Raw genomic sequence first — 25,497 nt, 5'->3', positions numbered from 1 at the left:
TCTAGTTTGAATTCTCATGCCACAAGAGTCTTTTGTGCAGAACACACTAGGGTTGTACTTAGGGTCAAAGATACTTGGCTAGAGAAAAGTAAGTGTGCATGTGTGTGTGTGTGTGTGTATGTGTGTATACTTATAAGATTTCAAGCTTGTGTGAATGCATGCATCAATGTGTGTGTGTACATGGGACAGAATATGGCTAAATGAATGTGTGCATGTGGGTTTGCATGTTCAAATGTGAACATGTGTTTGTATGATGTATCAGGTTATGTGAGAATGCATGTGAGTTTGTGAATGAGAGCAGGTGAGTGAGTCTGTGTACCACAGTGTGTGGGAATGCCATGAACGTGTGCATGAACTGTGTGGATGTATACGAGGGTACTTGGACAGCAGGGTCTTGAGTTCCAGCTTGTGACATGGGTAGCACCTCTTGAAACTGTCTCTGACTCTGCAGCAGTCCTGGACAAATAACAACCAAGACTAACAATTCAATTCTGCAGAGACTTGGGCTCGCTTCCCTGGTTAGTTTACATAAGAGGAATTACTGAAGAAGAGGCTTACTCCAAGATCTCTTGAACAGTGTAGAAGCGAAGCCTCTGTTCTGACTTGATGTGACCTTTTGCTTCTCTTGCTCCTGGGCTGCATCAGGCTGTGTTTGTCAGCTGCAGTCGTAACTAATTTTGCTCAGAGTTCCGGGTTATGGAGCCATCTGCTTGACCTCACCATGGTTTGCATGCCATGGCATGACCGTCTAATGGAAACCACACCAGGCGGGAAGTTAGGAGTATTCCTGTGTTGTTGGAGAGGTCAATGGAACAGTCAATGCCTCCATCCAATCCCTGGTTAACCTGGGATCAGCACCATCAGCCTTCCTGCCTTGGAGACCGGTGGAGAAAGAGGGGAAGAGGGTAGGAAGGAATTGGAAAAAAAAAAGCACTCCCCTGTTGTTTGGTGTCACCCTTTGACCTTAAGCAAAGAAGCCAAGGGACTTTAAAAGTCAGCACCTGTGGACTCTGATGTCAAGTCCAAATTTCTTAATATTTATATTATTTTTTTGTGTTGCAGCAAAGAGAGAGAAAAGGGAAGGCAGCTATGCTCACCATTATACCATCAACGCAGATAAGAGAGAGAAAAGGGATACTTTCATTGACTGTCTCCATTCATAAATTTAATATAAACTTTTGTGCTCAAAGATTCTAAGTAAAATATGATTTTGCAAATCTTAGAACTTCTTCCTTAGCCCATGAGCCCTTCCCCCTGCTTTCTGCCTTCCTGAGGAGCTACCTTGTGACCAGCAGCCCACATCCACCCCCGTCTCCAGGAAGCAAGCTTCGATGCCTCCCTCAAAGAGCATTTCCCAAACCCTTGCTGCCATCTCTCCTGCTTCTCCTCCAGTCTGTGCTGCATTGTCCCTGGGAACAAGACTGAAGACTGGATCTCCGTCAGCTCTGGGCAGACAGGAATTCTAAAGTACATGCCAATTTAGATTTCCTTTCTCCAAAGGCTGCACACTGTGGGCACAGATAATCTCTTCGGAAGTTAAGATCAAAGAAATAAAGGTCAAAGATAAAAGTTGTTCCTTCGTTCGTGTCTATAACGAGAGCCAGGAGAATCCCATTGTGACTTCCTTAATTCTTTCTAGCTCAGTTGTGTCCCCTGTCTGCCCTTGTGGGTTTCACTGCAACAAGAAGAAAAGACAAGCTGCTCACGACAGCAACACACAGGATGCCACAAGAGGATGAGCACAGGGTAAGGAACACTGGAATCCAATCTTCTCTGGTACTTTAGGTTTCTGTCACTGAGACAAGCACCTGTAGGAACAATGCCAAGGAGAAATTATTGTGGCACATGTTTCTAGTCCATGTTGGTATCTTGGTTACTTTGGGGCCTGTGATGAGATGGAGCTGCATGAAGGAAGAATGTGGTAGAGTTGCTCTCAGCACAGCATCCGGAAGCACAAACAGGTCCCCTTCTAGAAAGGGACCAGGGCATGGTATAACCGGCATGACTTCCAGTGACCCAGTTCTTTTAACCATGTCCTCTCTCACAATTCTACCCCCTCCCAATGGTCTACTCAGATTCTGAATGCGTCAGTGGTTTTAATTATGAACCAGGTCACAGCCCACAGGATCCAACAGTTTATAGAAGCAGCCTCACACACGTATCTAGGTGTGTTCTTCACATCACCCCACTCAAGTGACAATAAAGATTAAACATCACATCTGGACTTAGAGAAAGCATCCTTGGTGAGATGTGTGTGTGTGGGGGGGGGGTAAGAAAATAAACTCCCTGAGGACTATCTCTAGAAAAGAACCTGTAATATATACTGAACCCTAAATATTTGTTTAAGGAATAAGTGGGGGCAGTTCTGTGGAGTATATTCCAAGTCAAGGGTCTGATGGTCATGTGACCTGTTCAGCTCAGCACAAAAAGCCTTCATGACTGCATTCAAAAGACTGGAGTGACAACCCTAATGGATGAATCTGGGGAGGGAGGCACAAGACAGATGGCAGTGGTCCTCAAGTCTTATTAAGGAGCTTAGGTGTTCTGGGATGAATGGGAACCAGCGAAGGCAGTGAGGTGCCTTGATGTTCTCTCTCCATCTTAAAGTCTGGCAGGCAGTGTGGCCTCTTGTACTTCTGGTTAAGAAGGCAGATTCCAACTCAATATGTGGAGCCTCGGTCTCTGTACCAGCAATGCTGCTGGTTTTGGAATGACTCTTGGAACAGAGAAGGCAAAGAATGTTTAGGAATGGCTTCCTTACCCCATAATGACACATATACCCTCACGATGGTTCACCTATAAAGTTTTGTTCATTCTCATAAATAACAACTAATTCTCAGAAGAGGAATGGATCTTAAACCTGAAGCAAGCAATCTAAGGAACCCATACCTTTGGCTGGGTCAGTTGCCTGCCCATAGTATCCCTGGTCAGTGGTTGTAGTCAGTCTAGTTCCCAGCTTTCCCTGGCCATCAGCTCAGAATTCTTCCATCGTATGTAACCATCTTTTTGACATGGCCTTTTCCCTACTGTGTCCCATCAGGATATGGGTGGAGGCCAGCTGTGCCTAAAAACAGGCATTTGGCCCATACCAGAGAGGATTCTGGACTTGGTCCGAGTCCTAAAGGATTAACTGAAGTGCTCTGTCATTTTGGAGCCAGGCCAGCACAGAAAGTTTCCCAAGCCCAGATTAGCCCACAGCTTGTGATGTGCTTAGGGTAACTAAATTACGGCCGTCTCTTCTCTGGATTTTAGTAAGTCCTTCCCATTTGCCTCTCTGGTGATGCCCCAGTTTATACACCCATATATATGTATGTGCCATTCAGTGGTTCTCAACCTGTGGGTGGCGACCCCCCAGGGGTCATATATCATATCTCCTGCATATCAGATAGTCACACTATGATTTATAACAGTAACAAAATTACAGTTATGAAGTATCAGTGAAATAATTTTATGGTTGGGTCCATCATAACACGAGGAACTGTATTAAAGGGTCACAGCACTAGGAAGGTTGAGAACCACTGGCCCATATGCTGTGTGAGGTTATGGGCCCATAACAAATATGTCTAGCCACCAGGGTTCATTTTAGGAAAACCTGTAGTAGCCAGAATTCACCTGTGTACAATCATTGGTGGGGTTCTAGAAAACTATTCTACTACTACAATTTTAATGAAAAATATCCCTTATTTGCCCATTATTGTTGCCTAAAATTCCACCACAGTTTTTCATTCTTTGGGTTAAAAACAAACTCCTCTTACCTATTTCTAAATAAAATCAGAAAAGGTAGGCTAATAGGCCATCAATATTCATTGGATTTTCCTTAGGCCAGGGAAAATGTCTTGGCTAAAGAAGACCACCAAAATAACTCGGAGATGTAGGGGAAAAAAAAGGAGAGTGGGATAAACCAGACAAAGCCTACTCTCTCTACCATCACCCAAGGCCAACTGTGGTCTTGACTGCCAGATGCTTCCTGTTTTCCATGGCCCCTAATCAAAATTGGTGGTGATGTAAGGCCTTGGAGTCACACCAGGCTTTCACATTCCGGGTGGAGGTTACAGTAAAGATATGAGTAATACCTGAGGCTCGCATCTGCTTCTCCATCCCATAGACAGCATGAACCCTACAGCCCTATGTGACTCCCCCAAGGTTGGGGGAAGTGAGTTTAAGGTCAATACAAAAGACACAGGGTTTTTAAATATGAACAATGAACTTTAGTGGAAAAATAACAAGGCCCTTTCAAAGGCCAGTCATGTGAATGTGTCCACTTCATTTAGCCAACTATTTGTAGAGAAGACAGACATTGAATTCATGGCATGAAGGGCATTGAGGGACTTGTTTAGAAGCCCTTATTTTGGAGCCCCATACTAGAGACTCCTGTGGTATATTCTGGGTGTAGTCTGGAATCTGCATTTTTTAAATTATAAAGGAATGGGTGGGCCAATATTTGGGAATACAGATTCTTTCATAATGGAGTTGATGAGATACACAGATTGCTGGAGTCTGATGTCTGAGTATGGGAACCAAGGCCCATGTGTATCAGTGTTCTCTGCGATGCCTATAGCAGGGTTCTGCACATCATGACCTTGACAAATGGTGGCAAATGTTGAATGGTTAGGGTTATTTACAGAAGTGGGATCTAAGCAGAGGGCTTAACAGGATACACAATAATCCAAAAGGAACACCCTCAAAAGCCAAGTGAAGGACTTCTGGCTCTCTGGTCTGAAGAGAAGTCCTACTATTAGATAGAACATAAAGTGGTTGGGGAAGGTGTTGGGAAATATAATTACAAAGATAAGATCTTAGGATGGCGGATGCTGAGTTTGGGAGTTTGTGGAAGTCAGAAGCAAGAGAAGAAACACTGTTCTTCTCTATGTATCTGAGGGAACCGGATGGGCTAGTGTAATGTCAGGTGGCATTTATTTCCATACTGTTTAGCCATTTTCATGACAGAACAAAGGAATTTGAAGGTTTTTGTGGCAAACTCAAAACAGCAGCTAAAAGCTCAGACACGTTCTAGGTTGTAATTTTCAGTCTTCTGTGGTGAAATCTGTAATTTCACGTTGGTCACCGAGCATAGGGTATCAGGTCCTGAACATCCCCAATGTTGGAACCCACAAGACCATACAGTAAATGCACAGCTGACAGATTCATAAAGATGGACACACAAGTGTACACCTTATGGGGCACCCCGTTTTGCAGAGCTGTGGGAACATTTGTCTTTTGGAAAAGCCTCTGTCATGTCTGTGGAGACCTTGGGAAGCCATGATTCTTTCCTTCGAAATGGAATTCATTCCCAGAACACCTCAGCAGTTTAACTTCTCCTGCATGGGCAATGGGATGACATTGCTCCATTCCCCCACACCAGGAGACCTTAGAGATAACACTCACTCTTTGTTCTAACAGTCAAATTTACACAGAGGCAATCCCACAAAATTACCTGCTAACAGACTACATAGAAATGTCTAAAGAAGACAGGCACTGAGCAGGAAGGCAGCATGCTCCACCTTTGCTAACAAACAAATCTGGGCGTCCCCAAAGCTGGTTATCACAAAAGAGACTAGGTGAGAATGGGTAATCCAGGATTCAGGGATGTTTAGTGACTTTATCTAATAGTTTGGAATGTCAGGTACTTCCCATTGAATGCTGGCTCTTTTTTGGGTCGGGACACCTGTTTTGAAGTATTGCTTTGTCAGATTCTAAGTGCTTTTGTTTTGTGTGTGTGTGATTTTGATAAGCATATTATCATTGTCCTTGCCTATGGAATTTTCCAACTATGTCTTAAAAACTAAAAACCTCATGGAAATCAGCCCTTCTTCTTCTCCTACTCCTCGCTACTTCTTCTACTTCTTCCCCTTACTCACCTTCTTCTTTCTTCTCTTTACTCAGGCACAGGTAATGTATTTGAGTTGCCTTTTTAACTCTCAGATCCTCGTCTGCTATAGACGTCCAATTCTGAGTACTGAGGCTGGTACTCAAGGCCCCTGATACTGCAGTCCATTGTTCCCTCTGGAGTTCCTGTTCTGAGTACAGTCAATCCCCCTGCATAGACACCCAAACTCAGCAGCAGCAGGGTAAAGCAGACAGGTCCGCCCTGCCCTGTAGAGGATTACAATAAAGTAAAAGTAATCCCACACTAGCTCAGAATGGAGAATAATAAAGGGCTCTTTATTTAGGGGTAGACTCACAGATCAGTCCTTCTGGGAACAGGAACCAAATACAGCAGCCAAGAGGGAGCGTGCACACATTGCCAATGCCCAAAGTGGGCCAGCATCTCAAAGGCCATTGGCTGAAGGAGTTTCCCCAGCACTGTTCTCCGTGTATCTTCCAACCCCAGTGTATGCTGGTTTTCTACTGTCCAGTTTCAGAGTCCAGAGGCCATTTTAACCCATCTTTATCCTTGCGTATCTGAACAAAGCTTCGGGCATTCCATTTACCATACAGGGTCCCCTGCCCCATCCTTGCAAGTTTGCAATAGAAATGATTTTTTTTTCCTTTTTATGTTTCCACACATAATTCCTCAAATTTGCATCTCAAGTGGTGGTAAAAAAAATATTTTAACAGAAAAATGAAAAAAGGGGTTCAAGCTTTACAATTTAACATTTAAAGTTTTAAAATTCTATTATTTTGTGTGTGTGTTTGTCCTTCTCCCCTGGGGCTTCTGTGGGTAGAACTCAGGTAGTCAGTCTTGGCAGCAAGTGCATTCATCTGCTGAGTCATCTCGCTGACCTGCTTTTTGGGTTCTTAGTATGATTGGTCTTGGCAGCAGGACTTGACTGAGAGCACTTCCCCACTAAATTCCTTAATATACCTATAGCAGAAAAATAGCCAAGCCTCCTCTGGCTTAAAGGCTGACTTTTCCCAGCACTTTTGTGATAACTGATATACAGGACTTGCTGAGGTCCACCGCTTGATGCTTTGAAGTATGTGTACATTGAGAAATGAACACAAGAATCAAGTTAATTAGCATATCCACTATCACACAGCTACCATTTTTCTTTTTCCTTCCTCCCTCCTTCCCTCCCTCCCTCTCTTCCTTCCTTTCTTCTTTCTCTTCTTTCTGTATATGTGTGTGTATATGTGCATTTGAAAACTCTTAAGAAGTACCTATTTAGAAAATTTCAAATATGCCAAGTAGTGTTGTTGACTATTGTCAACATGCTGTGTGCCGAATATTCAAAACCTCATTTTTGCATCCCTGAAACTTGTGCCCCTAAGCAACAACTTTCCATTTCTTTTCTTTTCTTTTTTCTTTTTGAGACAGGGTTTCTCTGTGTAGCAGCTCTGGATGTCCTGAAATTCACTTTGTACACAAGGCTGGCCTCAAACTCACAAAGATCCGCCTGCCTCTGCCTCCCGAGTGCAGGGATTAAAGGCGTGCGCCACCAATGTTCTGCACATGTTTCCACTTCTGTTTGCCTCCAGCCATAGGTATTCACAGCTGTGCTCTATCTCCATGACTTTGGCTGTAGGAGGCTCTTCCTACTAGTAGGGTGATACAGTATTTTTCTGTGCCTGGCTCCTTTCACTTCTCCAGAATCTTCCACTTTCTTGCATATTTGCATATTGTAGAGTTACCTTCTTTTCAACATGAGATAAGGGTCTTGACAATATTTCTGCACTCCCATGTTCACAGGAACACACACACACTGGCACATAAGAAGGAAGAAATACTGAGGAGGGATTGTTTGTGTTCTATGGGTCCTCATGTGAGAATTCTTAGAGATATTCATTTGGCTTTAGATATAGCAATCCTTTCTTCTCCCCAACAACTGGCTAACCCCCTCCTTTTGGGTGTGATGATGAATATAAAGGATGCTTCCCCAGAAGTAAGGACTGCTGGGGGGGCTGAGTCAAATCCATTATCCCTCCCTTGTCATTTAGTATTTCTGCAAGGACTCATTCAACATGCTAATCTTATTCTTGTTCAATTATTTTCCCCTTCCTATCTTTGATTGCATTTATTTTTTTTTGTCTTTTACTTAAATATTACTGTTATATAATTACTTATATAAAATTCTTTTTGGAACAAAAGAGTGATTGGACCTCCAGTTCTTCCCATGTCCTCCTGGCTATTCCGTGGGCTCCTCGTGTTTTCACACTTCCTTGTCTTATGTCTCTACGCATTTATTTTCCATATTTCTGTTTTTAAAAAAAACTTTTAAAAATTTACCACTGTTTATAAACTTTGGCGTTATCTCCTGGCTTTTGAAGTGGAATCCAAATTCCTCTGACAAGCCCATATGATTCTTCAGCCCTGGACCCTGGGTTTTCTCCTTTGTCAACTCCTCGGTTTTGACATTTACCAAGTCCCCTGTTCCCTGCACTTTCTCTTCATACTTGTTTGTTTATTGACTGACTGATGTGGAAATGGTGGGGACAGAATTCAGGGCTTTGTGCACACCAGGTAGCATCCTCTCTCTGATCTACGTCCTCAGCCTTGTGCACACCAGGTAGCATCCTCTCTCTGATCTACATCCTCAGCCTTGTGCACATCAGGTAACCATCTTCTCTCTGATTTGCATCCTCAGTCTTGTGCACACCAGGTAGCATCCTCTTTCTGATCTACATCCTCAGGTTTGTGCACACCAGGTAAGCATCCTCTTTGTAATCTACATCCCCAGCTTTGTTCACGCCAGGTAAGCATCCTGTTTCTGATCTACATCCTCAGCTTTAGGCACACCAGGGAAGCATCCTGTCTCTGATCTAAATCCTCAGCCATTCTGTTGGCCTCTACATTGTCTTCTTTTTCTTGCCCTTTCTGAGGTAAACTTGTTCGTTTCAATCCAGAACCTCTGTGAACTCTGTACCCCCAGAATTCCATGGGGTTAATTCTGTGTTACAATGGCTGTCATCATGTCATCATCTTCTAGGGGGTAGGATTGCTGCTCTATTCTTTGTGTCATTGGTCCGTAGCAGTATCTGTAACTTATGCTAGTGACTGCTGAATTAATTTAAGCAGTGTTAGAGTTAGCAGCTTGTAAATAATCGTCCCGTCTTTTTCCTCTTGGCTGAGGGAGAACAGCAGAGACCAATGCTAAAATCTAACAACTGAAGGGCTCAGCACTTGAGTTTATTGCTGGTAAAGTTAGGAGAGCGCAGGATTGTAAACAAGTGGTCAAAACAGGCTTCCTTCGGGGTTGCTCCAAGGGCACGTGTTAGGGTGTGTCAGGTGGGGCAAGTTTGGGCTTAGGGAGTAGAAATTTTGGCTCCGCCTAACTTCTGCAGACTCCTCGAGAAAGCAATGCTCCTCCTGGACCAGGACACTGACAATGGACAGAGCCCCCAGAAGCTGGAGTTGGGTGCAATACAGACTCCCATACAGCTCTTCCTCCCCATCTTACTACTCACATGCTTTGCCTCAAGGTGAGGCAAAGAAAGAGGAGTGGAAACCATTTTTCTTAGGACTTTATAAAGAGGGATGTTTCTGTATTATCGGCACCTTTCTGCCTGAGGGCCCCTGTGATGCTGACCTTTGTCTCCAGTACCAAGAGCACCCTGGATGAGCTTTGATGAGAAAGCACAGGGGAGAAGAGGGGAGGGGAGGAGCATATCAAGCAGGTAGAGAATTTCTTGCTGATGTTGGCATTCCTGTCAATTCCCTTGGATGGAAAAGGGGATGCTGGCTATGTTGGTTATGTTTACAAAGAAAACTCAGTCCTAACTGATTAGAAATGTACACTGATAGTACAAGTAAAATAACATGTCTTGGGCTTGCTTTAAAATATTACACCCCAAACAAGCAAAGCCAAAGTGAGGTATGAGAGGAAGGACAGAAAGCAGGTGAGATTAGAGGCCATGTGTTGAAACTGTGGAACTGGGTGATGATGGGTACCCATGGCTACTCCCTTTAATGTGCTGTGTGTTTGAATTTTTCCATAATAAGGTTCTGTAAGAAAAGCGACTAGGTAGCTCCAGAATCTCTGAGTTGTCTGTAAAGACAGGCTAAGAGGCAAGATCGTCAGAAATGACACCCCAAATTATCTAGAGACCAAAACCATCACTGCTATCCCATGCTTATTACACAGCTGCCCCAGCCAGAGTGAACCGTGGGTCCCACTGGGGGATCTGCTACCACTGCCCTGCCCGGAAGCCAGATGTTCCAGGCCCCCTGCCATTCTGTACCATGGGGTGCAGTCTCTCTTCTTTAAAGGACTGAAATAGGAGCGCCGCACCTCAGTTCTACACCCTAGGCAGGGACCATAAAGACAGGAGGGAGGTGGACTGTGCCTCCTCCAGTGAAAGGGATTCAGGCCACAGTTAACAGAAGGCTAAATTCCCACTGCGGGGAGAAAACGGTTCTTGCAATACTTTGAAGTGTGCTGATGTTTCTCTTAGATTTCCACCATGGCCTATGGCTGTATCCCTCTTGAGCAGTCCTTTACAGATTATAACTGTTTTCACATCCTGTCACATCTTAGTGTTTGAGGCTGACAAGGCCTTCTTGTACATGGCTCCCACAACTTCATGAGTCAGAATCATCTTTAAATCGCAGATGGCAAAATGGTAGGACAGAGAGGTAAGAGTGACTCGCTCAAGGCCCCAGAGCTTTTAAGCTGTGACCTCAAGATTCAAAGTAGAGACTCTCACCCCAGGCTTTGTCATTTCCAACTCTTAGTAATGATTTTCAGCCTGTTGCAGCTTTTATTTTTGTCTCAAGTCAATCAAGAACTCAAACTTCCTAGACGTTTGCCCTCCTATGCTAACTTTTCTGGACAGTTTTCCTCAACCCTTTGATAATTGCCCCAGACAGATGCAAGGGCACCAAAAATCTGTAACCAGTTAGTTTATAGTTTCAAGAAGAGTTATAATTGTATCCCAGGAATCTAAGGTAACACAGGTTACAGAGTTCAAGTTCATTGTGGGTGAGGTGAGTGGCAGCTCCAAAGAAGAATGGTGAGCTAATTGTCAAAGAATTCAAAATATGAAACAGAGTGATAAAGCAAAGGTTGAGAAGGTTGCTCATAAACACTGTTATTTTTTTCTTATTCTTTGAGAAAAAGGTGTTACTGTTATTGTGTGTGTGCGTGTGTGTGAGTACATGTATGCACAGCATGTATGCCACAGCATGTATGCCACAGCATGTATGCCACAGCATGCATGTACAGCATGTATACCACAGCATGTATGCCATAGCATGTATGCACGCATGTATGCACAGCATGTATACTACAGGATGTATGCACAGCATGTATACCACAGTATGTATGCACAGCATGTATGCCATAGCATGTATACCACAGCATGTATGCACAGCATGTATACCACAGCATGTATGCCACAGTTTGTGTGTAGAGGTCAGAGGATAGCTTTTAGTAGTTGGTTCTTTCCTTCTTCTTTGGAAATCTGGGGATCAAACTCAAATAATCAAACCATCATGCTTGCACAAGAAATATTTTACCTCCCTAAGCATCTCCCCAGCTTCTCATTGCACTGTTGAATACCGAGCGTTTTATTTATTTTTAATTTTTTTTAAAGCTATAATCCAAGACGATTGCCTGGGTCTCCTCGCAGTATCTCCAAGAAGTGTTTATGAATAGGCACCTGGAAAGGGTGCAGCTCTGCAAAGTGTCAGGGAGGAGTAGCTGCCCTGGATACAAATAACCTGCCTCAGCACATTCCAAGGGCGAAAGTGGGAAAAGCGTGATGCGATGTCAAAAGAGGGCCCGGGTCCAGTAAGCTCTCCCCTGCTGCTTAATACAGGAAACATCCCCCAAACATCTCCACTAATCCCCCACCAATACAATGAGAAATGAGTGCCTCTGGCAGCCAAGCAGTTATTAAGCCAGGACCAAACATATTCCCGCCCATAGCAACGGAGCCAAAGATAACAGCAGGGAATAGCCAAGCTGCAGAGGAATGGCAGATATGGAACATTCAATCCTGGGGCTCCCCCTACCCCCTATCCCACCCTAAACTCTAGTCCCCACCATGCAACTGAAGTGTGAGAAAAAGAAAGAAAGGGGCTTGCTTGTTCAGCGGTGCCTCATGAACCTCAGGATACAGGGTAGAGCTGGATCAGGCGTAACAACTCTAGTGAATGAGAAGTTGTGGAAGTGACAGTTTAGACTGAGGCTGGCCAGCGTCCTGAGCCCCACTGACCCGGTACTGGCCTGTTGATGAAGCCTACATGGGAGGCAATGGAGGTCCCTGAATACCATGCTTGGTAGACTTCACATGTACAGAAGTGGACTTGTTTTCTAACACGCATTTCTCCAACACATCCTCTGTCTTAACAAAGTGTCCACCCACCTGGTGTTTGCCCAAGGTTTCTTTACACTAGAAGGGAACACATCCTAAGCAGATAAACTCTAACCGACACCTTGTAACTATTGATGCCTCTCTTTAAGGGGGACCAGTCACCAGTCAATAAAAATGGTAGATTCTGACTTTGGGCTTCTGTACCAACTACTATGAGCTAGAGCAAGAGGCTGTGCCCCAGGGAGGAGAGTAACTTGATAGTTTCCTCTAGAACTTTCTGTTAGTTGTTTTGCCCTTCGAGTTATATATTCTTTTCAACAAATGAGTCAGGGAATGTGGCCACTAAAAAGACTTTAGAGATAATCTGGCAGGTTATTTTATAGACAAGAAAATGAAGCTGAACGTATTTGAGAACGGCCTCACCCTGTGCTCCTTCCTGCCTTTTGGGCAGTGAACTCTTCCTACATTATATCATCATCCAACCTAGGGTCCAACTGGAGCTGGGGAATCTATAAGCCAGACTGCTTTTATTTTCGGAAGAACACAACACTGTACTCCCTATTTTGGCAAACAGCCCCGCTTAGATAGCTTCATTTGTTCATAGCAAAGTTGAAAACTGTTCAGGCTCCTTCAGTTCACCCCTGCAAGATTATTATTTTTTTTATTAGTTTCAGTTAATAAAAATTAAGCCACTGTAATTCTAGAGGAAGTGGCCAACTGGCCACATGATACCAAACCCACCCGCCTCTCTTCCCATGTCACCCTTCTCTTCATCCTCCTCGGAAAGGGATTATCCACATGATGGCAAAGCCACAAAGTATTATCAGCCACTGCCGAGCTGATATTTCTCTCAAGACTGCCGTAAATCAACCAGACTGTACTCCCTACCCTTAAATGAAGACAGAGCTCACTGACTGGCAAAATGCAAAGTCACAACACATTTTTTTTTTTCCTGGACATGTTGAGGAATGCAGGCTCTGTGGTCTGATGGCTTTCAAACATTAGCAAAAGAGGAAATATCGTTGGCACTCAGTTTCTTTATCTGTAAGACAGGAGTCAAATAGCACCTGCAAGATACTAAAAGCTAAGGGAAGAATTAATGAGATAATCCAATTAAAGAGTTCTAGAAGACTGACACATAGTAAGTAATAGCTCACTCCTTTCGCTGTTCTGAACCTGGACTGAGCAGGCTGTATTTATATATTTAGGAATACACACACACACACACACACACACACACACACACACACCATGGCCATGAATTTGAAGGAGAGAAAAGAGAGGAGGAGAACAGGGTGACATTATATTATAATCTCAAAAAATTATAATAATAAAAATCTCCCTCAAAATGGAGATATGTAACTTCTGCTTTCTGGAAATTTCTTTGGGCTGGCAAGATAGCTCAGGAGGTAACAATGCCTGTCTCCATGCCTGAAGACCTGAGTTCCGTTCCCATGACTCACACGCTGGCAGAACAGACCTGAGTCCTGAAAGTTGTCATTTGACTTCTGTACACGTGTTGTGGCATGTGCCCCATCCGTACACCTAGACAAAAATCAATAAATAAACACATGGGAGAAAAAGAGATGAAGAATTTTGACTTCTTTCCAGATTCCAAATTGTCTGTAACAATTTTGCAAACGTTCATTTTAATCACCTGGTGTTCCCTAAATTTAGACGTGTAAGCTGGGACTGTTCCTCTCTCACACCCAAGAGTTGGGAACTCTCGTGTTTCTCCATGGATCCCGATCAATGTGTAGAAGACCTTTTGGCCCTTAACACCAGTTTAGTCATGGTCTCCACCAGTCTCTCAAAAGGAAAATGAGGGCACACTAGAACAAAGCAAGTTCTAGTTTCTTAAGTAATATTCCCTAACTACTGCTTGCCCTAGCTTAGAAAGTACCAGGCTTTTTAAACCTTTATCCTTGACAAAACCTGTAAAGTGACAGTCAAAGGCTTCCACCCACCGCAAGTCTGGTTTGGCTCAGGTGCCTGAGTCGGTTAAGAATGAGAACCTGCAGGGCAGGCATCTTCTACTCTGCCCTTTCTCCACCCGAGACCTGGCCTGCCACGCCTACACTCTCCTATTCTCCCCTGAGTGGGACACCCTCTGACAACAGCTGGGCTTCCGGAAGAGCATCTCCCTTTACTTCCTTTCCGCAGTGTTTCACGGTTCCGGGTTCTATCTTTCCATTCCTGTGGTCTCTGACAGCTTCATTTCTGCACAGCTTTTGTTTGACTGTAGCTTTGTACACCAGGCAGACTGTAACACTGCCTCTACCCTTCCTCACGGCTCCTCCCTTCGTCCATCATCCTAACATGGCTGCCGGGGCTGGACTCTGTGACAGCCACATCTTTCTAAGGTCCATCTGCCTATCATTACCTCTTTTGAAACCGTTGAGTTTCCTTTAGGTCCACCCTTAAGGGTCTTGTTTCCTGTGACCTAATTTGTTAGAGCCAACTTGTTGTGAGCTGGTTTGCTGAGCAGAAATGATTGACAACTCTTTTGTTCAATCATTGTTCAAGTCGTTGCTGGAGTTTTTCAGTTCAACCCTTTTCCTCAAATTCCCTTTGTTGACTCAATTCTCTGGAGTCTGTAAGGATCATCCCTAATTCTGACATCAGTTTAACAGCCAAACACACTATGTATATGATGTTTTCTGCATACGGATGAAAATAAAATTAATTTCCAACTAAAGAACAATGTTCCCTGTGGCGTGGTGAAGCACTTGGTTAGAAATGAGTGGAGTTGTTTACTCCTCCTGGGGTTTGTGAGGCAATGGATAGGAACTGTCTAGTCTCAGGCAATGCCATTCAAACATTTGCTTCTGATTGTAACTGTCTTGATGAGACAGCAATAGTCAAGGCCCCCAACACTGCTCAGGTCATAGCATATAGAAAGTTCCAACTGTACTATGTCCATAGAGATAGATACCCATGTATTAACCCTCGGGGCTCTGCCTGCTCTAGACCTGACACAGACACCCTGATAACTGAGACGTTTACATTCTAACCTATCCTTACTTCACAGGCCTCTCTCAGGCCCAGAGCTAGGAAACCACTGCCTAAGGTTCTAGACAAAATTCTTAATTTTAGACTTGTGTTACTGCCATTCTCATTTTCTCTAGCCAGTCTCCTTTCCCAAGCTGGAAGAAGACTTTGCAGTATCCCTTGCTTTCCAGATAGCCTCAAGCACATCCTTTTCCATCTAATTCTAACAAAATGCCAGTGCCTATCCATTTCAAAGGCTCTCCTCATTGTAGCCTTGTAGAAAAACCTGACGTGTTCTTCTACTGGCTCCTCGTGCATAGAAGACAGCTTAATGCCAGCTCTCCTGTCTCCATAGCTACACCACATCACATGGAGTTTATCTCACTTCGGCCAAACCCTGCCCCCACTCGTATGTGCCTGACCCTCAAAACAAGGGAAATTATGTTTGTGTTGCTTCGCCGTTGACAGAAATGCAAAACACTCACCAGTTTTCTGTCATGGGCAGCACAGTGCCTCCTGGATCTGGGAACGTAGGACAGACTTATCCCAAATCACCCAGATCTCTGAGAAGCACTGGCGTTATGTATTTTCTATCCTCAGAACCCCTGTCCTGACTTGCATCCCATCTCACATGTCTTAGAATATAGAGACAAGGACAAAGTGGGTCTTTATGGAGGCTGCTCACTCCCAAGACTCAATAAGGGCTTCTGTGGTTTGGTTTTTTTTATTTTTATTTTTTTTTATTTTGTTGGCTTCAATTTTTGAAGAATTAAAACCAAACTTCTAATTTTCTTAACTGTTGGCATTATTTATGGAGAGACCACAATTAATATTTACCGAAGCCTATGATTGAAGTATTGTCTTGCTACCTTTCACATCACTGTCCAAGACTACTTGGGATCCTTTGCATCTCTCTGTGATGTTTCGGGAGTACCAATGGCTATCTCCTATGTCAAACCTTTTCCAGAGTCTAGGAAAGGTCTCTTAGTATGTGTGCCCTGGAGAATGAGGCCTGTCTTATAACACATCATTAGGCTCCCTGGAGATTCTCAGATGATTACATTTCAAATGAGAGAATTCTAATGCCTTCCAGGAAAACGTAACTGTTTTTCTTAGACGCACTCAGCAAATTCTAGGCCCTCCGCTGAATGATCCGCGTGAAGGTTGGGGCGGTGCGCTTCCTCCAAGGGCAGCCTGCCACATTCTTTGCCTATGAGCAGAGCTTTCTAGGTAGCCGAGAGAGGTGGTGCGAAGCCTTCAGCCTCTGATGCCAAGTTTTCTCCCGCTGATGCTTCCCTCACAGCTGCTAGGAGCATGTGGAATGGGCACCTCCTGCCACCAAGGTAGAACTGGTTCTGATGCCCAGAACATGGGGGAATGACACTTTCATGGGCTCTCTGGAGCCACACACATGAGAACATTCTGACAATGTTACAGCACTGGCGGCCCAGTGTGTAAAGAAAGTGTGAAGAATATAGAGCAGAAAATAAAAATAACACCATCCCTCAAAAGCACCCACCCCTATTACCATAAGTAGGGGCAGATCCTCTCGCTAAGCCCTGTATTGAATGATGTCATAGTGGAATGCTCTACGAGAGGCTATTAAAAGCATTTAGAATGTCATAGGCATGGAGGGAAGGACACAGTATGTAATCTTATGAGACAGGCTTCTTTCATTCACTGTAATTGAGATTCATTTGAGCTGTTGAGTGTATTAGTGTGTGTTCCTTGTTTCTGAGTAATATTCTGTTGCATGGTATGGATGTGTCGATTTTTTTCCATTCACACATTGAAGGGCATTAGGGATAACTGCAGCTTTTGACGGCTCTGAACAGAGCTGCTCTGAACGATGCATGGAGTTTATGTGATGCAGGTTCTTGTTTCTTAGAAGGCTTTCAGTCTCAGCACAGTAGGGAGTGATTCTTGACACAGGAAAGGGGTCTCCTGTGCACTGAGGGATGGATGTTTGGTGGCATCACTGGCCTCTTCCCCCTAGATGCTAGCAGGATTCTCTCCCCGCTGTGTGACAAAGACAGAGTGTGTCCAGAGATAGTCTTGTGAGGAACAATCCCTTCCAACTGAGATTCACTGCTTTATGGAAAACACCCAAGGATGAAATTACCGACTAAATAAAGGTATATGTTCAATTTCATAAGAAATGACCAAACCATCAGAGTGCTTAACATTTTGCATTTCTATCAGTAGCGAGACTTCCAGTCTCTTCACATCTTCTCCGTGAGTTGACTTTGCTCCATAGAGATTTTCTCTGGGCCTTCAGCATGGGGGAAGAGGAGGAGGGTTGTTCATTCTTTAGCTATCCACATTAGTTAACACATTAAAGATAACTTTGATGTGTTAGATAGGGTGTCTACTGCTGTGATAAAACACCATAACCAAAAGCAACTTGGGTAGGAAAGAGTTATGGCAGTTTCCAGCTCTGAGGTCACACTCCATCACCGAGGAAGGCCAGGGCAGGAGCTCAGGTAGGACTCTGGAGGTAGGGGCTGAAGTAGAGACCAGGGAGATAAGCTGCTGGCTGGTTTGCTCCTCATTCGGTTTTCTTTTATATCCCAGACCACCTTTCTAAGGGTGGTGTTACCTACAATGGGTGGGGGCTCCTACATCAATCAGTAATTAAGACAATAGCCTTCTTATTTACCTCTAGGCCAATCTTACAGATAGCTTTTCTCACTGAAGATGTCCTCTTCTCAGAAGCGTCTAGGTTTATATCAAGTTGACAAAAACATCCAGCACACCCAGAAAACACTAAAGTGTGCTGATGTCACATTGAGGAATGGAAAACAAAGCACTTCTTGGATTAAATTGATCAAGAGTAGACTCAAATTTGAATTCTCCACCTCTCCTCCTGTACCTTCCGTCTGTCTTTTGTATCTGCCTGTTGGAGGCTGACTGTCCCTAACAAAGGTTTTTTTTTCTCTATTTATTGTACAGCACAGAAAACATGGCATGAGAAAGGGATGAGGGATTCCCCCCCCCCCCAGAAATCCAAATAACTGCAAACAGACACTATCAAGCTATACCAATAGGCTGCTAAATTACAAGATTGACCATGAAGCTGCAGTAATCAAGACTGAAATACTGGCAAAAAAAAGATGGAACTTTAGATTAATAGGGTAGGTGTGAGAGTCCTATACATACATGCATTGCAAATGGCCAGAGTAATTCTGCAATGAAATGTTGTTATTCACAACAAATGGTTCTGGAAAAAAATGTTCATCTCTGGTAAGCTGCGTGGGATAGACATAGACTGAGGGAGGACTGGACACAGGCATGCTAAGAATCTCAGGCACCAGGAAGTCTATGTGGTAAAGAGTTCTATGGTTTGTGGCTCTGCAGATCTCTTTGATGAAAAGTAGGACAAACTTGGAGAGTGTTAGCCCCCAAGGAGGTCAGTGCATGTCTCAAACTCCATAGTCACTTCTTTCTTGTGTGGTTCTCTGAGGGCAATAAGTAGAATACCTGGAGACCGACAGCCCAGAGTCAGATGTCAGCGGGCCTCTGACGTCTGAAGCTTCATCTCTGTTACGAGGTTTTTAGTTTGCAGGACTGAAAACTCTGAGGCTCGATTCTACCTCCAGCCTCTTCCTCCTGCAGGGTACTGAAGGCAGCAATAGAGTTCAGTGTTCTGGCCACCTCTTCTCCACGGTTAGAGATTAGCCACTCCAAGATGAAGAGTATGTAGAGTAAGAGAGAAGCTGCCTGGCCCACCGTCTACAGAACTAAAGGTGGCAAGAAGTGGGTTCAGATGCACAGCATGGCATCTCCTAACGTCATCACAGCACAAGAGAGCTACCGACTCTTGATGACTGCAGGCTCAGCATCAGTTTGTATGGAAATAAACATGAGTTTATACAACCGATCACGCTTTCTGCCTGACCGATTCTGGTATTAGAGACTCAGAAAGAAACTCATCCTTTCTATTATTTTTTGTTTATTTTCTCTTGCCTCTTCTTCTTACTATATATCTTAGTTTCTCTTCTGCTGCTGTATTATAATGTCATGGTAAAGGGACCTTAAATGGTCAAAGGGTTTGTTCTTGGTCAGAGATAAAGGACACAGTTCATCCTGTCAGGGAAGGCAAGGCAGCAGGAACTCAAAACAGCTGGCCGTGTTGAATCTTCCATCAGGAGACCAAGCGATGACTATTCACTGCCACTCAGTTCCCTTTCTCCATTTGTATAGTCCAGGATCCAAGTCAGGGAACGGTGCTGTCCACCATCGATGGGTCTCCCCACCATAATCAACAGAATCAGATAACCTGCCATAGGCAGGCTCAAAGGCCCAGCTGTTGGTCATTCTACATTCTGCCACTGTGATAATTAACACAACTCTGACAGAATAGTCTTACTATTATTTTAATTAAACTTCTAAAGCAGCAAATCAGGTTTTATTCATCTCCGTGGTTATATAATTTGTGTTTACACCTTTTCCTTTATTGCATAGAAAGTTTTTTTCTTTTACTGCTTTCTCTCCTAGCATTATTTTTGTTTTCTGATTTTTTCCCTTTCCTCTTCCTTTATTTCAATAAATCATTTCTGTTTTTATTAGGTGTGCATATGTGTGTGCATGTTTACAGGCGTGCACATACATGCAGAGGTCAGAAGATGGAATCAGGTGTCTCACTTATTATCTACCTTGTATTTTGAGTCTATCACTGAACCAGACACTAACTAATTTGCTGGGTCTGGTTAGCTAACGAACCCCAGGGATCCCCCCCGTCTATGCTGGAGTTGTAGATGTGCACAATCACATCTGGCTTTTTTTCCTTTATGTGAGTGTTGGGGATTCAAACTCCGGCCTTTATACTTGCATGGCAGACACTTTCATGACAGAGCATCGCCCTGATCTACTTTAGCTTAAGAACCTCATTTACCTTATGTAATTTTGAACTTTATGTTTCATTCTGTATTTTTTCTATTTTCTTTTCAGAGGAAATCAGTGGCACAGTAGTTGGCATTAATACATTTAAAGTGCATTTCCCTATCTGGTCTGGTTTGGTATCATGTTGCGGTAGTGGTTGCTTTCCTCTCCCCTGAGTGGTACTGAGTTCTCAGTGAGGCTTTCTCACTGCGAAGACTCTGTATAAAATGGAAAGGGATATCCATCCTAACAGATGCACAGACTTCAACACAGAAACACAAAAAATATTAAAAGGAGAGGTAATTACTAACTCCAAAGACACAGAATGAGAAGAATGATACATATAAAAATGTTCAGTTATATCTCGGTCCTCTGGCTCTTACAATATTTCTACCTCCCCTCCCCCCCCATTTGATGAGATGTTCCTTGTGCCTTAACTGTGAGGATGGAAAGGATGTAACGTACCAATTATTGTCCGGATAAAACCTCCTTTTTTTTTTCTTTCTTTCTTTCTTTCTTTCTTTCTTTCTTTCTTTCTTTCTTTCTTCCTTCCTTCCTTCCTTCCTTCCTTTCTTTCTTTCTTTCTTTCTTTCTTTCTTTCTTTCTTTCTTTCTTTCTTTTTCTTTCCTCTTTTTTTTCTTGAGACAGGGTTTCATTGTGTAGTCCTGGCAGTCCCAGAACTCACTCTAGTAGACCAGACTGGCTTCAGACTCATAGAGATCCTCCTGTTTCTGCTTCCCAAGAACTGGGATTAAAGACATGTATCACCACTATCTGGAGACAGATTTTTTTTAACGGTAAATTGTATTTAAAAACAAATGCAGCAAAGGATTTGAATTGGCAATAATGTTCCCTTACTCTTTATATTCAGAATTATTTATACTAAATACAAATTTCAAAAGGCTCAATTTAAAAAATTATCAGTGACTTCCAAGGGATATATATGAATAAAGTAATGTGATCAGTTCAGGATCATGAGAAGAAAATCAACATGCCTGAGAATGTTAGCAGCATGGATTCAGCAAGAGAATAGAAATTTTGGAAAAATGGAAACTTAAGGAAAGTTTAATTAATCAAATAAAAGCCACAACAAAAACATCATCAATAACATCACAGGCTAAATAAAGAACGTTAGGGATGCAATCACAAGAGCTCAATAAAGAGTAAACTTCCTGAGAAGAATAGATGAGCAAAGGAGAACTAGGAAAAGCTCAGTGGTGTCCAACTCAATAAACCAACAGGCCCCTAATGTGAGCAGAGGAGAAGAGAAGAACAAGTGATATGCTTTGTCATCTAGACTATAAACCAACAAATTAACCTACGGTGGTTTGAATGAGATGTTTTCCTGTAGTCTTGGGAACTTGAATGCTTAGTCCCCAGTTGGTGGTACTATTCGGTACATGATCTTGTTGGAGGATGTACATCAAGAATTTGAACTCATCCATCTTCCAGTTCAATCTCTGCTTCCTTTGACTTCTTCAAGAGTGAGACCTTAGCTTTCTGCTCCTGCTGCTATGCCTTCACTCTTCATTTGTGAACTCTTATTCCTCTGGAACCCTATGCCCAAATGCAATCTTTCTTCTGTAAATTGTCTTGGTCATAGGGTTTTATCACATCAGTAGAAAAGTAACTAACATATAATCTAAGGATTATACTTTACTATAGATCATATATAATTAATAGACATCTGCAAAATATTTGACTCAATAAGTTCTGAAAATACAGTCATTGCATTATCCATAGGACTTTCTCTGACATATATTACATTTTAGACCATACACAACAAATACAAAGGATATAAATAATTTCTTGTCTCTTATGAGAACATAGTGAGTAAAACTAAAACAAATAGCAAGAGCAGCTACAGAAACTCTACAAATACATGGAGATTGAACAATAAACTCTATAATGAACAGTGGCTAATTTTAAAAAGTCAGAAGGGATATAAAATTCTTGGAGTCAAGTGCAAATAAAGCCTCACATCTCATATTTATGAGAAACCTCGCATCTTGTACATCCGTAGATTTGTCAAGGGTTGCCACTCATCAGTCAGATAAGATGGGACTCATTAAAACTTGACTAAGATAGAAATATGAAAGAATTGAGATAAGAAAAGGAGGGAAAGTGAGAAGAAAATGAACCCACTTCTACTTTCATGCATTGTAAATGGCGAGTTAAATAAAAATGACATAGCTCTAGGTAGACTGAGGCAGAGTGAGCAGACAGAGTCAAATCAAGGCCTTGATGGCTTGAGGCTGCTAAGAAACACTTTCAATACAGAAATGTATTTATGATTCAGTAGTCAAAAGATGCTGTGTTTGGGATACTTCTCATTTACCCCTGTATGACCAACTTCCCTCCAAGTCTGTGGAATTACCCATTGTGGTCAAAACTGGTAGTCTGAGTGGAAAACATGGTACAAGCACAGATCATTTGGTGTTTCCAGGGGAATTCCAAGGGACATGGACTGGTTTCTCCTTACATTGTTCTGTTCCACCCGTCGCCTCTAGTGTGAGGAGCCGTTCCTGACTCAGATGTCATTAAAGCAAAGTTTTCCAACTGTCTTTTACACATGGAAACTGAAAAAAGACTAATTGCTGAAAAAAAGGCTTATAGGTTGAGACTCAGCCATCCACGCATTTCTTAGCAGTCTCATGACCGAAGTATCCGGGGTCTTCACAAAAGGGTCTCACCATCAAGTTCCGATGGGCACCTTTTATATGTGTGTGTGTGTGTGTGTGTGTGTGTGTGTGTGTGTGTGTGTGTATGAAGCTTATGAAGCAGTAGGTTTTCATATATACTCACAATTTGTAGTAGTGAAAAGCTACGATTGGGCTATTTCTGCTTTACCTCTCTATGACCAACTTTCCTCCAGGTCTCTGGAATTTGTGCATAAGCACTGGTAGTCTGAGTGGTAAATATGTTACAACCACAGAGTTCAAAGGTTTTTCCAAGGTATCATTCAGTATTTCCAAGGGAAATTCCGAGGAACATAACCAGTTTCCTAAAAATAACTTTTAGACACTTGAGATGTTTGAAAAAGCCATATGGAAACCTATTATTCTATCAACTTCATAGAACATACATAAAAGTTTAATTAGAGCTACCATACAGGGGATAATCCATAGGTTTCCAACTTAACTAACTAGAGGTGTCCTAGAGAGCCCCCTAATAATGCATGCTATTACCATTGTTCTTGGTTGCCCCTCAGAACTTTAATGGTAAGGCCCTATCTGTGAAGGCACTAGACATATGCTGCCACGAAGCTTCCTCCCTTCTGGCTAGCTTTCATAGCACAGCAAGGTACTGTGTGGCTGCCTAGGAAGAAAAGGCAGCAACAGTGTTACCTAGCTGTGAAATGTGCCAGCCACTATAACAACTTGTTTGGCAACGTATGTTCATTTATGCAATAATGGCATGAATCTGATGGGATTAATCAATGCTTTCTCATTGAATTTAAGGCCATAGGACAGAACTCATCCCTGACTGTGTAAGCTTGGCCAAGAACCCATGGTTGGGGAACTCAGAAGCCCCAGTGGTAAATCTACTACTATTATGTTGCTAAATAGACACAGTATCGAACTGTCTCTATTTGTCTACCTACATTAGTGCAACTCTCAGACCTCATTCGTAAAGCTGCTTTTCGTCATGGTCAGCAGTTGACACAGAAACTCACAACTAGTAAAACTGCAGAGTAAACCCTGTGGAATGCTCAGTCATAAATGGGATGTCCATATCACATCCTTCCTGCAAGGCTCAGGAAATATAAAAATGAGCAGAAAGATTATAAGATCCAGATATTGGAGAGGGTCAGAACAAAGCAGTATACTCCAGACAGGACAGGACTGTTACACCCAGGAACTCATAGCAACTGAAGCTGCCTGCACAAGACCCGAATGAGATCAAGCCAATCAACATTCAAGCATGGAGTTCGGGAGGGGCTCATGAGTTCCCAAGCCTAACTGAGAAACTGTTGACAGCTGATGGTTTGCTGAGAGGGATAGTAAATTTTCTTCACGGGTGCGGTCCTTGGAAGGTGGTCCAAGCTCCAGGGGATGGCCCCACACCTGTGTGTATACCGCCAGGTGCTAGAGAGGTGAACCAATGGTTTAGAGCACTTCCTACTCTTCCAGAAGACCAGAATTCAATTCTCAGCACCCACATCAGGTGTCTCACAAATGCCTGAAACTCCAGCTCAGAAGGATCCAATGCCTTCTTCTATCTTCTGTGGATAGCTGCATTCATACACACACACACACACACACACACACACACACACACACACCCCATACTCTATAAAAGCAATTACATGAATATATAGATAATTAAAATATATTGAATTGTTTATAAAAAGGAAATGAAGTTAGAGGGAAGGGATGGAACGTGGATCCTAGAGGAGTTCGGGAAGAGTAGATGACAAATATAATCAAAATACATCATATGCATGTCCGGAATTCTCTCTTTTTAAAAAACAAGCTTCAGTTTTGCAAATGTACAAAAGTCACATCAAAATTAACTAGACCCAAAGTCCATACCACTTGATGGATTTTCATATCATTAGAACTGGCATTTGAAATAGAGGCTGAGGAACTTCAGATTCAGTTTTACACTTTCAGTACTGAACATATTTTATGTACTTAGCAGCCACTAGAACAACAGCGAAACCCATGGCAGAATTAGAACTAGAAAAAGTGTTATTGTTATGTCTTCTTTCTTAACGTGTGTCCGTTGCTTACATTCAGTCCTTCCTCATCCCCTTATAGGTAGCGTTCTTGGTCTCTTTTCTTCATGCGACACTGTACCCACATGTACATTTGCTTGTGTATGTACACACATGTGAAAGATTCTGCATATGAAAAAACATTTGTTTTTTTCTGACAATGTGTAGCCTTGCTTAATATTATATATTCTAGGTCCATCCATTTTCCTGCAAATTTTTAACAGATTTCTTTAGGGTTCAGTAGCATTCCATTTATATACATCTATATGTAGATATGTAATGGGAATTATCAGAGAATTCATTAAAATATTGAATTTTTAAGTAATTTTTCACTTTTACATAGATAAATAGAAACAAATTCTTTTTATGGAAAAGACCAAAATATGCACTATGTCATCGAGTTAAGATAGAAAGTTATGATTTGGATGTTTTTGTTCTCCCAAAATTCATAATTAACTCTTAACCTCCAATGAGATGAGGCCTTTGGGAAACTTTAGACCGTGAAGCAGAGCCCATCACGGTGCAATTGATTAGTGACCTCATAAGAAGACCCACCCGGCAGCTCAGTATCTTCATCAGGTGAGCATGTGGTGAGAAGATTCTCTCCATCGGGCGAGCTCACATGGGAGGATTCTCTTCATTGGGCGAGCTCACATGGGAGGATTCTCTCCATCGGGCGAGCTCACACGGGAGGATTCTCTCCATCGGGC

The sequence above is a fragment of the Microtus ochrogaster genome, chromosome 5, assembly GCF_000317375.1.
Source record: "Microtus ochrogaster isolate Prairie Vole_2 chromosome 5, MicOch1.0, whole genome shotgun sequence".
In the NCBI taxonomy this organism is placed as follows: domain Eukaryota; kingdom Metazoa; phylum Chordata; class Mammalia; order Rodentia; family Cricetidae; genus Microtus; species Microtus ochrogaster.
This window is presented reverse-complemented; position numbering follows the sequence as displayed.